The sequence below is a fragment of the Oncorhynchus kisutch genome, linkage group LG25 (assembly GCF_002021735.2).
Source record: "Oncorhynchus kisutch isolate 150728-3 linkage group LG25, Okis_V2, whole genome shotgun sequence".
Classification (NCBI taxonomy): domain Eukaryota; kingdom Metazoa; phylum Chordata; class Actinopteri; order Salmoniformes; family Salmonidae; genus Oncorhynchus; species Oncorhynchus kisutch.
Window position 1 is genome coordinate 1,214,064 of NC_034198.2, and position 13,798 is coordinate 1,227,861.

The 13,798-nt window shown below is 42.8% G+C and overlaps 1 protein-coding gene across 2 annotated transcripts in view; it reads right to left on the bottom strand.

The window, feature by feature from the left end:
* The window catches only part of ccdc186 (coiled-coil domain-containing protein 186), a 132,082-nt gene extending 121,728 nt beyond the window's left edge, over window positions 1-10,354 (bottom strand). The window contains exon 1 of one of the 2 annotated variants that reach the window (XM_031804743.1): window positions 10,007-10,353. The gene's annotated coding sequence lies outside the window, so the exon portion shown is untranslated. Of the gene's footprint in view, window positions 1-10,006 lie in introns of both variants that reach the window. The other variant, XM_031804744.1, reaches the window with a different exon arrangement.
* Window positions 10,355-13,798: the final 3,444 nt, after the last annotated feature.

A 13,798-nucleotide genomic window follows, 5' to 3' on the forward strand; every position in this document is an offset into this window, starting at 1 on the left:
GATGGTTGGGAGAAGTTGCTCTCTGAGGTTGTGTTCGTACCAGTCTTTATTCATGGCTGTGTTCTTAGGCAAAATTGTGAGTGAGCCCACTCCCTTGGCTGAGAAGAAACCCCACACATGAATGGTCACAGGATGCTTTACTGTTGGCATGACACAGGACTGATGGTAGCGCTCGCCTTGTCTTCTCTGGACAAGATTCATCAGAGAAAATGACTTTACCCCAGTCCTCAGCAGTCCAATCCATGGCTTCTTTGCTGCCCTTCTTGACACCAGGCCATCCTCAATGTCTTGGCCTCACTGTGCGTGCAGATGCACTCACGCCTGCCTGCAGCCATTCCTGAGCAAGCTCTGTACTGGTGGGGCCCCGATCCCGCAGCTGAATCAACTTTAGGAGACGGTCCTCGCGCTTGCTGGACTTTCTTGGGTGCCCTGAAGCCTTCTTCACAACAATTGAACCGCTCTCCTTGGAAGTTCTTGATGATCCAATAAATGGTTGATTTAGGTGCAATCTTACTGGCAGCAATATCCTTGCCTGTGAAGCCCTTTTTGTGCAAAGCAATGATGACGGCACGTGTTTCCTTGCAGGTAACCATGGTTGACAGAGGAAGAACAATGATTCCAAGCACCACCCTCCTTTTGAAGCTTCCAATCTGTTATTCCAACTCAATCAGCATGACAGAGTGATCTCCAGCCTTGTCCTCGTCACTCACACCTGTGTTAATGAGAGAATCACTGACATGATGTCAGCTGGTCCTTTTGTGGCAGGGCTGAAATGCAGTGGAAATGTTGTTTTGGGATTCAGTTCATTTGTATGGCAAAGAGGAACTTTGCAATTAATTGCAATTCATCTGAAAAATCATAACTGGTGGACTTCCCTTCTCCCTGTTGTTTTGTTTGCTTGGAAATGTTGATGCTGGTAGGCTAATGCAAACTAAGCAGAAGTTACCGTTTCAAAATATTCTGTGGGACACCAAACATATTTTCATACTCAGGTCGTTTATATGACAGTCCGCTCCCGCCTGCAGCAGGAAAAATGGAGACCGCACTGCAATTATCAGAAGAAACTGTGTAACCTAGCATTTATAGTATAAATGCTTTGCCATTTAATTGGAAGTTTTGTTATCCTCCCACAATGTATGGAAGAAATGTCAAGTTATGTACAGCATCATTAGATTTGTTTAAGATTAAAGTTATACTGTGCAACTTTTACAAGGTCTGGATGCCTTATGTGGAATACAATACAGCTGCATTAAACAGAGACCTTTTCACACAAGCACTGATATTTAACCCTTTCTCCTAGGCTGTCTCCTCCTACACATCTGTACAAGCACTGATATTTAACCCTTTCTCCTAGGCTGTCTCCTCCTACACATCTGTACAAGCACTGATATTTAACCCTTTCTCCTAGGCTGTCTCCTCCTACACATCTGTACAAGCACTGATATTTAACCCTTTCTCCTAGGCTGTCTCCTCCTACACATCTGTACAAGCACTGATATTTAACCCTTTCTCCTAGGCTGTCTCCTCCTACACATCTGTACAAACACTGTACAATCATTCTATCTTTTTGCTAGGCAGGACACTAAGTGACCTGACCTGATCTCGACCCCCCCATCACTAATCCAGGGCTCTCTCCTCTAATCAATGCCTGCCAAGCTTAATTAACCATGTACTTTCCTCCTACAGATAACCATTAACCTCTGGTGTAGCCCCTCGGCTATGGCACCCCTCATTTCTCTATTACAGCTGATGATTAATAAGGATGTAAACTCCTCTAATCAATGCCTGCCAAGCTTAATTAACCATGTACTTTCCTCCTACAGATAACCATTAACCTCTGGTGTAGCCCCTCGGCTATGGCACCCCTCATTTCTCTATTACAGCTGATGATTAATAAGGATGTAAACTCCTCTAATCAATGCCTGCCGAGCTTAATTAACCATGTACTTTCCTCCTACAGATAACCATTAACCTCTGGTGTAGCCCCTCGGCTATGGCACCCCTCATTTCTCTATTACAGCTGATGATTAATAAGGATGTAAACTCCTCTAATCAATGCCTGCCAAGCTTAATTAACCATGTACTTTCCTCCTACAGATAACCATTAACCTCTGGTGTAGCCCCTCGGCTATGGCACCCCTCATTTCTCTATTACAGCTGATGATTAATAAGGATGTAAACTCCTCTAATCAATGCCTGCCAAGCTTAATTAACCATGTACTTTCCTCCTACAGATAACCATTAACCTCTGGTGTAGCCCCTCGGCTATGGCACCCCTCATTTCTCTATTACAGCTGATGATTAATAAGGATGTAAACTCCTCTAATCAATGCCTGCCAAGCTTAATTAACCATGTACTTTCCTCCTACAGATAACCATTAACCTCTGGTGTAGCCCCTCGGCTATGGCACCCCTCATTTCTCTATTACAGCTGATGATTAATAAGGATGTAAACTCCTCTAATCAATGCCTGCCAAGCTTAATTAACCATGTACTTTCCTCCTACAGATAACCATTAACCTCTGGTGTAGCCCCTCGGCTATGGCACCCCTCATTTCTCTATTACAGCTGATGATTAATAAGGATGTAAACTCCTCTAATCAATGCCTGCCAAGCTTAATTAACCATGTACTTTCCTCCTACAGATAACCATTAACCTCTGGTGTAGCCCCTCGGCTATGGCACCCCTCATTTCTCTATTACAGCTGATGATTAATAAGGATGTAAACTCCTCTAATCAATGCCTGCCAAGCTTAATTAACCATGTACTTTCCTCCTACAGATAACCATTAACCTCTGGTGTAGCCCCTCGGCTATGGCACCCCTCATTTCTCTATTACAGCTGATGATTAATAAGGATGTAAACTCCTCTAATCAATGCCTGCCAAGCTTAATTAACCATGTACTTTCCTCCTACAGATAACCATTAACCTCTGGTGTAGCCCCTCGGCTATGGCACCCCTCATTTCTCTATTACAGCTGATGATTAATAAGGATGTAAACTCCTCTAATCAATGCCTGCCAAGCTTAATTAACCATGTACTTTCCTCCTACAGATAACCATTAACCTCTGGTGTAGCCCCTCGGCTATGGCACCCCTCATTTCTCTATTACAGCTGATGATTAATAAGGATGTAAACTCCTCTAATCAATGCCTGCCAAGCTTAATTAACCATGTACTTTCCTCCTACAGATAACCATTAACCTCTGGTGTAGCCCCTCGGCTATGGCACCCCTCATTTCTCTATTACAGCTGATGATTAATAAGGATGTAAACTCCACATATCCAAACATATCATCACTTTCCAACCTTGTTGAGGATGGCTCGTTGTCAGGCTCAAAAAGCCTCAAATTTGCCCAGATGGCCAACATTTGTCAAGCCTTGTATTGGTCAACCTGTTACGTGGTGACAGGGGTCTCGGGATCAGGCAGGCAGGGAAGATCAGTCTGTGACAGAGGTGAGGTGAATTTTTGCAGGTACAACATTTTATTCTCTCTGTTCAGCAAACACTGGACAATCCAGATGAAAAGAAGGAGGAGGGCCCCCAACAACCGTGAGTCAAAATGCAATCACAATGTTTTATCATAATTGAAAAGTAAAAGGCACAACACGCACATAGGTTAGGCTACTATGGTGGGCGAGAGTTGGGCCTTTTCAGTTTTCAATTAGTATGGATTACCCATTTATTTGTCTCTGCCAGCAAATAGTCCCCCTAAAAGGTAGGCTATGTCCTATAGGCCTGTGCAAACATAGCAAGTGTCACTGTCATCATTCTTGCTGCCTCTATTGCTCTACTGCTATTAGATAGTAATAATAGCCACCTCATAACAGCAACCTCATATCGCTATTTGACAAGATAACTTGAGGCTAGAGCTGACCTTGCTGTAACGTAAACTCATCCCATTCCGTACAAATGTGCGCAACCGCGACATTCAAACGAGGCTACAAAGAAAACGAATGAGACTGTAGCGACTGTGTTGACTTCAAAATCTGGGGTGTGAACTAAGTTTCTATTGAAACGTTGATCGACATGGTAATGGCTCTATAGTATTGGAGAAAAGTAGAAAAAAACTGACCCTCCGTTACATCGTGACGGGTCATGCCGTAACGTACAGCACGCATAAAGCTACTATTTCTGTCTTACAAATTTCTCTCCACCGGGTGTAGCACTTCTAACATCCTTTAAAAACAAGAAATGGACAGTGACGGGGTAAGGGGGATACCTAGTCATTTTTTGCGTCATCATTGCATGCGATCATCATTCTCAAAGCCGCTGTTTACTTCTAAGATCACTTTAGCACCGCCCTAAAAACCCGATTCAAATTCGACATAAACCTTCAAATAGGTATGTAATGACACATTATATAAACTTTTTATAGTGTTTTCTTTCCATTTTAGAGGCGATAAGGTGATAAGTTGGACAGATCGAGTGAAAAAAGCAATTTTCCCACACAAGATCTCTCCTTCTCACTATCACGCATTAGTTTTGCTTCCCCATTTTTTTTCAACTCGAAGGAGCTCATTGCCTTCTTGAATTATGCAGAAACGGGCAGCGTGGAAGTCATATCATTAATTTTGTTGGAAAGGGGAGAAAATGTGCTTTACAATGGTATTGACATTACAGTTGATCTGAAAGTATTACGCTTTTGGGGCGCTAAAATAAGGTCAATTGTACGGACCAAGGCGATGTACAAAAGTGAGTGAGTTTACGTTAGTAGCTACTCACTAGCTTAGCTTAATCATTCCCCTCAGGAGAGGAAATGAAACAATAGCTAACATTACATGTCAGTTAAAATCCTAGCTCAGCACTGCGAATAACCCCTCGTTATAAAAAATGTATGTTAAGTTAAACAGCAGTTACCTTGCCAGTTGCATCAGTCAACTAAAGAGTAGACAATTAATGTTATTTTTAAACAACTCGTTGAAAGAGCGCAACATGTACACTGAAATATGCTTAACTCTCCTGTGCTGGTCCAGCCAGCCTTCCAGAAGCTTTGCCTTCACACAGCCTGTCAGCCCACTCAGTGGTGTCCATGTGGTCCTAAAGCACACTGTTGCCTTGTTTTGTAGCATATTCCAATGATAAAACTGGGGGACAAGCAAATCGTAGAATGTGGTAGGGTCATGCCCTTTACTGTAATTGCATGTATGTATTTTCAAAAGCTCAAAAAGTACAAAATAAAAACTTTATGCTTAAGTAATTTCTCCAAGGTCTATACAGGTTGTTACACACACAATATATATAAATATGTGAGAGAGAGAGAGAGAGAGAGAGAGAGAGAGGTGTGGTTCGAAGGTATTTTAGATGTATTTCTACATTTAATGGGATCCTATGGGCGAATGGCGTAACATGATATGCCTATAAAGTATCTAAATATGTGGGATATTGACCTTAAACTTTCTTGGGATATCAAACAACAGTATAGGTAAGGGCTAAAACAGGTACACATGTCAAAATGTGGAAAATACTCCTTTAAGTGGAGGATGCTCTTTACTGAAAAAACTAAACAGGGTTTATAAAGTGAGTGAGGTAATTGTTCTCAAGGTTTTTCCCAATTTTAGTTTTTTGGAAAGGGAAGTGGGAAGTTAAGTGTTTTGAAGGGGATGTTTGAGAATAAGGTACTCATTCTGAAGAAATATAAGTGAAGAAATTAAATTAACTCGCGCCCATCTAAGAACTTCTCCTCAAGATGATGTATCATGGGTGAATAAATCTATTTTCAAAATGATAGGAGTTTCTACAGGAACTTGAAAAAGTGTTAATAATGCAAAAACATATCCACAGACACCGTTTTTACATAATAAATATTACAGTTCCATCTAAACTTCAACTAGTACACCATTTATGTTATTTATGGACAAACTACAGCAACATAGAATTTAACCCAGAAGCATTTCGGTAAAGAGAATATGGGGTGAAAATATACAAAATTCAGGTGAAAATGTCAAATGTATTTAAAATGACACACTATGCCATAAACTAGCCATCTTGTCTTCGGAATTATAGTTGATTGTTGCAGATGCATCATGGTTTTCTTACTCAATTTGGTACTGCCATAGTTAAAACTGGTTTCATGAGAATCACCCATGCAGTCGACATGTCGGAATTGTTTTTGCCCATAATGCAACACTTTGAAAGGCTGGTCACCCACTTTGTCATAAGTGATCCAATCGAATGCCCCACTGACTCCAGATGTTATGTCACAAAGCTAGGCTACCTGTTTCCCCAAGACAAAAGCTGTGTTCGAATACCCATACTGTATACTACATACTTAATGAGTATGTACTACACATTATATACTATTAGTTCATTGTAGTATACTGTAAACAAATGGTATCCTTTCAGTTGCATGTACTTAACACTTCACCTGTCTACCAGAAGTTAACTTCTTGCGTCGAGCAATCCTGTATCCGGGAGCGTAATTATAGCCTCAAGCTCATTACCATAACGCAACGTTAACTATTCATGAAAATCGCAAATGAAATGAAAGAAATATATTCACTCACAAGCTTAGCCTTTTGTTAACAACACTGTCATCTCAAAATATGCTTTTCAACCATAGCTACACAAGCATTTGTGTAAGAGTATTGATAGCTAGCATAGCATTAAGCCTAGCATTCAGCAGGCAACATTTTCACAAAAACAAGAAAAGCATTCAAATAAAATAATTTACCTTTGAAGAACTTCGGATGTTTTCAATGAGGAGACTCTCAGTTAGATAGCAAAAGTTCATTTTTTCCAAAAAGATTATTTGTGAGGGAGAAATCGCTCCGTTTTGTTCATCACGTTTGGCTAAGAAAAAAAATCTGAAAATGCAGTCTCTACAACGGCGAACTTTTTACCAAATTAACTCCATAATATCGACAGAAACATGGCAAACGTTGTTTAGAATCAATCCTCAAGGTTTTTTTCACATATCTATTCGATAATAAATCATTCGTGGCAGCTGTGTTTCTCCTCGAAGCAAACTGAAAAATGCACGCAGCTGGAGATTACGCAATAATTGCGACGGAGGACACCAAGTGGCCACCTGGTAGATGTAGTCTCTTAAGGTCAATCTTCCAATGATTTGCCTACAAATACGTCACAATGCTGTCGACACCTTGGGGAAACGACAGAAAGTCTAAGCTCATTCGTGACCCATACACAGCCATATAAGGAGATATTGGAACACAGCGCATTCAAAATCTGGGGCACTTCCTGTATGAAATTTAATCTTGATTTCGCCTGTAGCATCAGTTCTGTGGCACTCACAGACAATATCTTTGCAGTTTTGGAAACGTCAGTGTGTTTTCTTTCCAAAACTATCAATTATATGCATAGTCGAGCATCTTTTCGCGACAAAATATATTGTTTAAAACGGGAACGTTTTTTTATCCAAAAATTAAAAGAGCGCCCCCTATATCCAAGAAGTTAATGATGTTGCTATGCAACATCAAAAGGCTAGCTAGACATTTTACAATTCCAGATATGTTCGTAAGGTCAATCTGGAGTGCCAGAGTGTTGTCAGGTTGTCCGTTCGTAAATTGAGAGTGTTTCGCTCGCTCTCGGAGCTCGTCACTGGATGCTCTGGCCGAGGTGCATGGTTGATCTGAGTGTTCTGACCTCACAACGGCAGTCAAGCACCTAAGCTAAACTGGCTAATGTTGGTTAGCTTGCTTGCTATTTCCAGACAAAAATGAGACAACACCTCACTCTGACCATTTTACTCGCCCTAGTAGAGCTGGTTAGGTTGTTTTCATGTTATCCAGAGTGTTGTTGACTTTAACTGTGCTGCTGGGAACAATTTAATTACGCTTTATTGACAATGTTTACTGACACCAGGTCACATTCAACGGGTGTTGAACGTTCGTAAATTCATCAGTTATTCTGCGTTCTGGCACATTCAGACAAATGTGCACTGAAATCGGAGACGATAACCAGAATTAACAATGTCCAGTGAGAACGCACAACGACTATACCACTTAGCTAAGAATGACGTGAGTAATCAAAACAAGAAACATTGGATAGTTAGTTAGATTATAGTTAATATACTGCCTGGCAAGTTAGATGTATTAGAAGCCAACTAACGTTAGGTAATTGGCTAACATACATGCTGCTGTGATGCTATGTGGTTTGTAAGGATAGCATAGCTATCAAATTGTCAGCCAACATAACATGTAAGGTAACTTATTTGAAAAGTTGTTACTTTATTACATTGCTCAACATGTGTCATTATTAGTTAAAGCAATGAATTTGTAGCTGTGTTCGAATACCCATACTAAAATACTGTATACTACGTACTTAATGAGTATATACTACTAGTTCATTTTAGTATCCTATAAACGAACAGTATGCTTTCAGTTGAGAGTACTCTCTCTTCGCCTGTTTATCAGAAGTTGATTCTGTTGCTATGGAACCTCTTGCTAGCTTAACAAATTACTAGTTAGAAATTTTACGACTTCGGGTGTGTTCTTAAATTCAATTGGGAGTGCCAGAGTACGCTCGTAAATTCAGAGCGTTGTCAGATTGTCTGTTTGTAATTTCAGAGCGTTTCACTCTCGGAGCTATTCACTGGATGCTCTGGCCGAAGAGTAGGGTTGATTTGAGTGTTCTGACCTCACAACGGCAGTAAAGCACCAAAGCTAACGCTGGCTAGCTTGCTAGCTATTTCCAGACAAATGAGAGACAACTTTTCACTCTGACCATTTTACTGACACCGGTCATATTCAAAGGGTGTTGAGCACTCGTAAATTCATTATTCTGCGCTCTGGTACACTCAGACGAGAGTGAGCTGAAATCGGAGTAGATAGCCAGAGCGAATTCACAAAAGCACCTGAATGTCCAGCTAAGAATGACAGGAATAATTAAGTCAATAAACGTTGGGTAGTTAGTTAGCCTATAGTTGATATACTGGCAAGTTTGATGTATAAGTAGCCAACTAACTTTAGCTAACAACATACCGGTACATACTGCTGTAATGATACGCTATGTTGTTCGTAAGGACAGCGTAGCTAACAAATTGTCAGCCAATATAATATAAGGTAACTTATTGTTAAAGTGATTAATTTATTACATTGCTCAACATCTTCTTAACATTTCTTATAATAGGTTAAAGCAATGAATTTGTATCCCCTCTTGTTGTACTTCCGCTGCATATTGTCCTTCGTTTCCTTCAAATCTGAAGGCCCGCCTATTTCCTGAAGAACTGCATTATGGGCCCTAAAAGCACGGAAAGTGTCCACTGCTGATATACTTCGTATTTTGGCGAATTTAGTACGACATCCGGGAACTTTTGGTATACTACCTATACCCATACTATGACCAATAAGCATACTATATACTCAATTTACGTCACAAATAGTATGGTAGTGTGAGTATTCAAACACAACTAAAGTATTTTGTTAGAATACCCCACGACTGAAGGTCCTCTAGAAAAGGATTGTGGGCAGTGGTAATTTAAGATGGCACGGGTGCCATATAACTAGGATTATGGTAATGACTCTGCCTGTGTCAAAAGTCAATAACCTAACCCTATGTAACAAGTACAACCTAAGTTTGTATACAAGCAGGTGGCTAGACAGCTTTCGTCAGCTAGCTCATATGCCGCCTTTAGACCACCTGGGAACTCGGTACATACGAAGTCATGGCATCGGTGATCTTCAGGTCGGAGCTCTACAAACTGGCCCGAGTTGGTTTAACGTTCAAAACCTTTTGCCTAGTCGGAGCTCATTTTTTTCTGAGTTCCCAGGTGTTTTGAATGTGGCAATATGATGCATAGCTGGTATTCTGGCTAGCGCAAGTCATATTGAATGCCATATATATTGATGTTGAAGTCATTTTCTATCTAGTAATAATAAAACGACCAATAGAAATAGCTAGCTAAACACATCTAGCAAGTTAGCTTACGTTAGCTAGCTAGCTAACGATAGCTAGCTAACCAACGCGTTAGCTACCACTAAAATGTATTCTGTTAACTAGACAGAAAATAAGATAAATTGATAGTTTGCATTGCAAATACCCACCTTATATGATATATCCATTTTGTAAGGTTCCGATGTTTCAAAAAAAATCGACACTTTCCTTGACAGCTGATCCAGCTCAGCTGGTTACCCCCAACAAGTCGCTGAGGTGACAGTAACACCAGAGACGGAAAAGAAAACGAGACACCCCTCTCGCTTTTTTCCCCAGTTTTTTTTTCTGGTTGAATGAAAGTCAATTAACTAAGTAGACCAACCCGGAACTGACAATCGTAAAAGTCCTGAGGGAACTATTGACCACGTGAAGGTCCTATCTTCATTAATCCACCATCTTTGGTGACACATCAACAAACATGGCCACTGCAGGAAAGATCCTTGCTAGATTGGTGTGAACGGGAAGATGGCGGAAGTGGATACTGAGTTCGAATTAAGCAGCGCGTCGAGTGAATTTGGTGAAGACGAATGTTGTGAATCGACTACAGAAGTATCTAAACTGGATTCCAAGATGGCGTAGCAGTAAGTCGTCCTGTCGTGTCGTGTCCCTGTATATTTTGTTTATATTTTGTTTATTTTTCGTTTTTTTACATATTTTTCGTTTTTTACATAGCTATCCCTTTAAAAACATTTTGCTAAACCTAAGCTTCCAAATACGCTGGATCTTCACAACTAGCTATCTAGCTAAACTGCAACCCTGGATGATTACCCCTGGCTAGCGTTTCCACCCACTTAGCTTGAAGCTAGCCCGGCCTGCGCTACCACCGTAGCATACTCCTGAGCTACAATACCCGGGCCCACGACCGGTCTATCGATGTCACCGCATGAAGAGGAATAAACAGACTCACCCCATCGCGACGTCCCCCAAAGGCTAACTCTCTAGCCCTCGCTATCTCCCTGCTTGCTAATTCGGCCTGCTAACTGCTAGCTTGTCCAGCTCCGGTCCGCTAACTGCTACCTTGTCTAGCCCGGGCCTACAAACTGTTAGCTTGTTAGCACAGGCCTGCTAACCGCCTGAATCGCCGCGTCCCAAACGCCCACCGGACCCATATTTACTTTCTATCTCTTTTGACTTTTAATTTGTTTATACCTTCCGGAAACCTGCCTCACCCAACCGAGACTAGGCTCACGGTTGCCGCCTGCTACCGACCCCCCTCAGCTCCCAGCTGTGCCCTGGACACCATTTGTGAATTGATCGTCCCCCATCTAGCTTCAGAGTTTGTTCTGTTAGGTGACCTAAACTGGGATATGCTTAACACCCCGCCAGTCCTACAATCTAAGCTAGATGCCCTCAATCTCACACAAATCATCAAGGAACCCACCAGGTACAACCCTAACTCTGTAAACAAGGGCACCCTCATAGACGTCATCCTGACCAACTGGCCCTCCAAATACACCTCCGCTGTCTTCAACCAGGATCTCAGCGATCACTGCCTCATTGCCTGTATCCGCTACGGAGCCGCAGTCAAACGACCACCCCTCATCACTGTCAAACGCTCCCTAAAACACTTCTGTGAGCAGGCCTTTCTAATCGACCTGGCCCGGGTATCCTGGAAGGACATTGACCTCATCCCGTCAGTTGAGGATGCCTGGTCATTCTTTAAAAGTAACTTCCTCACCATTTTAGATAAGCATGCTCCGTTCAAAAAATGCAGAACTAAGAACAGATACAGCCCTTGGTTCACCCCAGACCTGACTGCCCTCGACCAGCACAAAAACATCCTGTGGCGGACTGCAATAGCATCGAATAGTCCCCGTGATATGCAACTGTTCAGGGAAGTCCGGAACCAATACACGCAGTCAGTCAGGAAAGCTAAGGCCAGCTTCTTCAGGCAGAAGTTTGCATCCTGTAGCTCCAACTCCAAAAAGTTCTGGGACACTGTGAAGTCCATGGAGAACTAGAGCACCTCCTCCCAGCTGCCCACTGCACTGAGGCTAGGTAACACGGTCACCACTGATAAATCCATGATTATCGAAAACTTCAATAAGCATTTCTCAACGGCTGGCCATGCCTTCCGCCTGGCTACTTCAACCTCGGCCAACAGCTCCGCCCCCCCCGCAGCTCCTCGCCCAAGCCTCTCCAGGTTCTCCTTTACCCAAATCCAGATAGCAGATGTTCTGAAAGAGCTGCAAAACCTGGACCCGTACAAATCAGCTGGGCTTGACAATCTGGACCCTCTATTTCTGAAACTATCTGCCACCATTGTCGCAACCCCTATTACCAGCCTGTTCAACCTCTCTTTCATCTCGTCTGAGATCCCCAAGGATTGGAAAGCTGCCGCAGTCATCCCCCTCTTCAAAGGGGGAGACACCCTGGACCCAAACTGTTACAGACCTATATCCATCCTGCCCTGCCTATCCAAGGTCTTCGAAAGCCAAGTCAACAAACAGGTCACTGACCATCTCGAATCCCACCGTACCTTCTCCGCTGTGCAATCTGGTTTCCGAGCCGGTCATGGGTGCACCTCAGCCACACTCAAGGTACTAAACGACATCATAACCGCCATCGATAAAAGACAGTACTGTGCAGCCGTCTTCATCGACCTCGCCAAGGCTTTCGACTCTGTCAATCACCATATTCTTATCGGCAGACTCAGTAGCCTCGGTTTTTCGGATGACTGCCTTGCCTGGTTCACCAATTACTTTGCAGACAGAGTTCAGTGTGTCAAATCGGAGGGCATGCTGTCCGGTCCTCTGGCAGTCTCTATGGGGGTGCCACAGGGTTCAATTCTCGGGCCGACTCTTTTCTCTGTGTATATCAATGATGTTGCTCTTGCTGCGGGCGATTCCCTGATCCACCTCTACGCAGACGACACCATTCTATATACTTTCGGCCCGTCTTTGGACACTGTGCTATCTAACCTCCAAACAAGCTTCAATGCCATACAACACTCCTTCCGTGGCCTCCAACTGCTCTTAAACGCTAGTAAAACCAAATGCATGCTTTTCAACCGGTCGCTGCCTGCACCTGCATGCCCGACTAGCATCACCACCCTGGATGGTTCCGACCTAGAATATGTGGACGTCTATAAGTACCTAGGTGTCTGGCTAGACTGCAAACTCTCCTTCCAGACTCATATCAAACATCTCCAATCGAAAATCAAATCAAGAGTCGGCTTTCTATTCCGCAACAAAGCCTCCTTCACTCAAGCCGCCAAGCTTACCCTAGTAAAACTGACTATCCTACCGATCCTCGACTTCGGCGATGTCATCTACAAAATGGCTTCCAACACTCTACTCAGCAAACTGGATGCAGTCTATCACAGTGCCATCCGTTTTGTCACTAAAGCACCTTATACTACCCACCACTGCGACTTGTATGCTCTAGTCGGCTGGCCCTCGCTACATATTCGTCGCCAGACCCACTGGCTCCAGGTCATCTACAAGTCTATGCTAGGTAAAGCTCCGCCTTATCTCAGCTCACTGGTCACGATGGCAACACCCATCCGTAGCACGCGCTCCAGCAGGTGTATCTCACTGATCATCCCTAAAGCCAACACCTCATTTGGCCGCCTTTCGTTCCAGTACTCTGCTGCCTGTGACTGGAACGAATTGCAAAAATCGCTGAAGTTGGAGACTTTTATCTCCCTCACCAACTTCAAACATCAGCTATCTGAGCAGCTAACCGATCGCTGCAGCTGTACATAGTCTATTGGTAAATAGCCCACCCTTTTCACCTACCTCATCCCCGTACTGTTTTTATTTATTTACTTTTCTGCTCTTCTGCACACCAATATCTCTACCTGTACATGACCATCTGATCTTTTATCACTCCAGTGTTAATCTGCAAAATTGTAATTATTTGCCTACCTCCTCATGCCTTTTGCACACATTGTATATAGA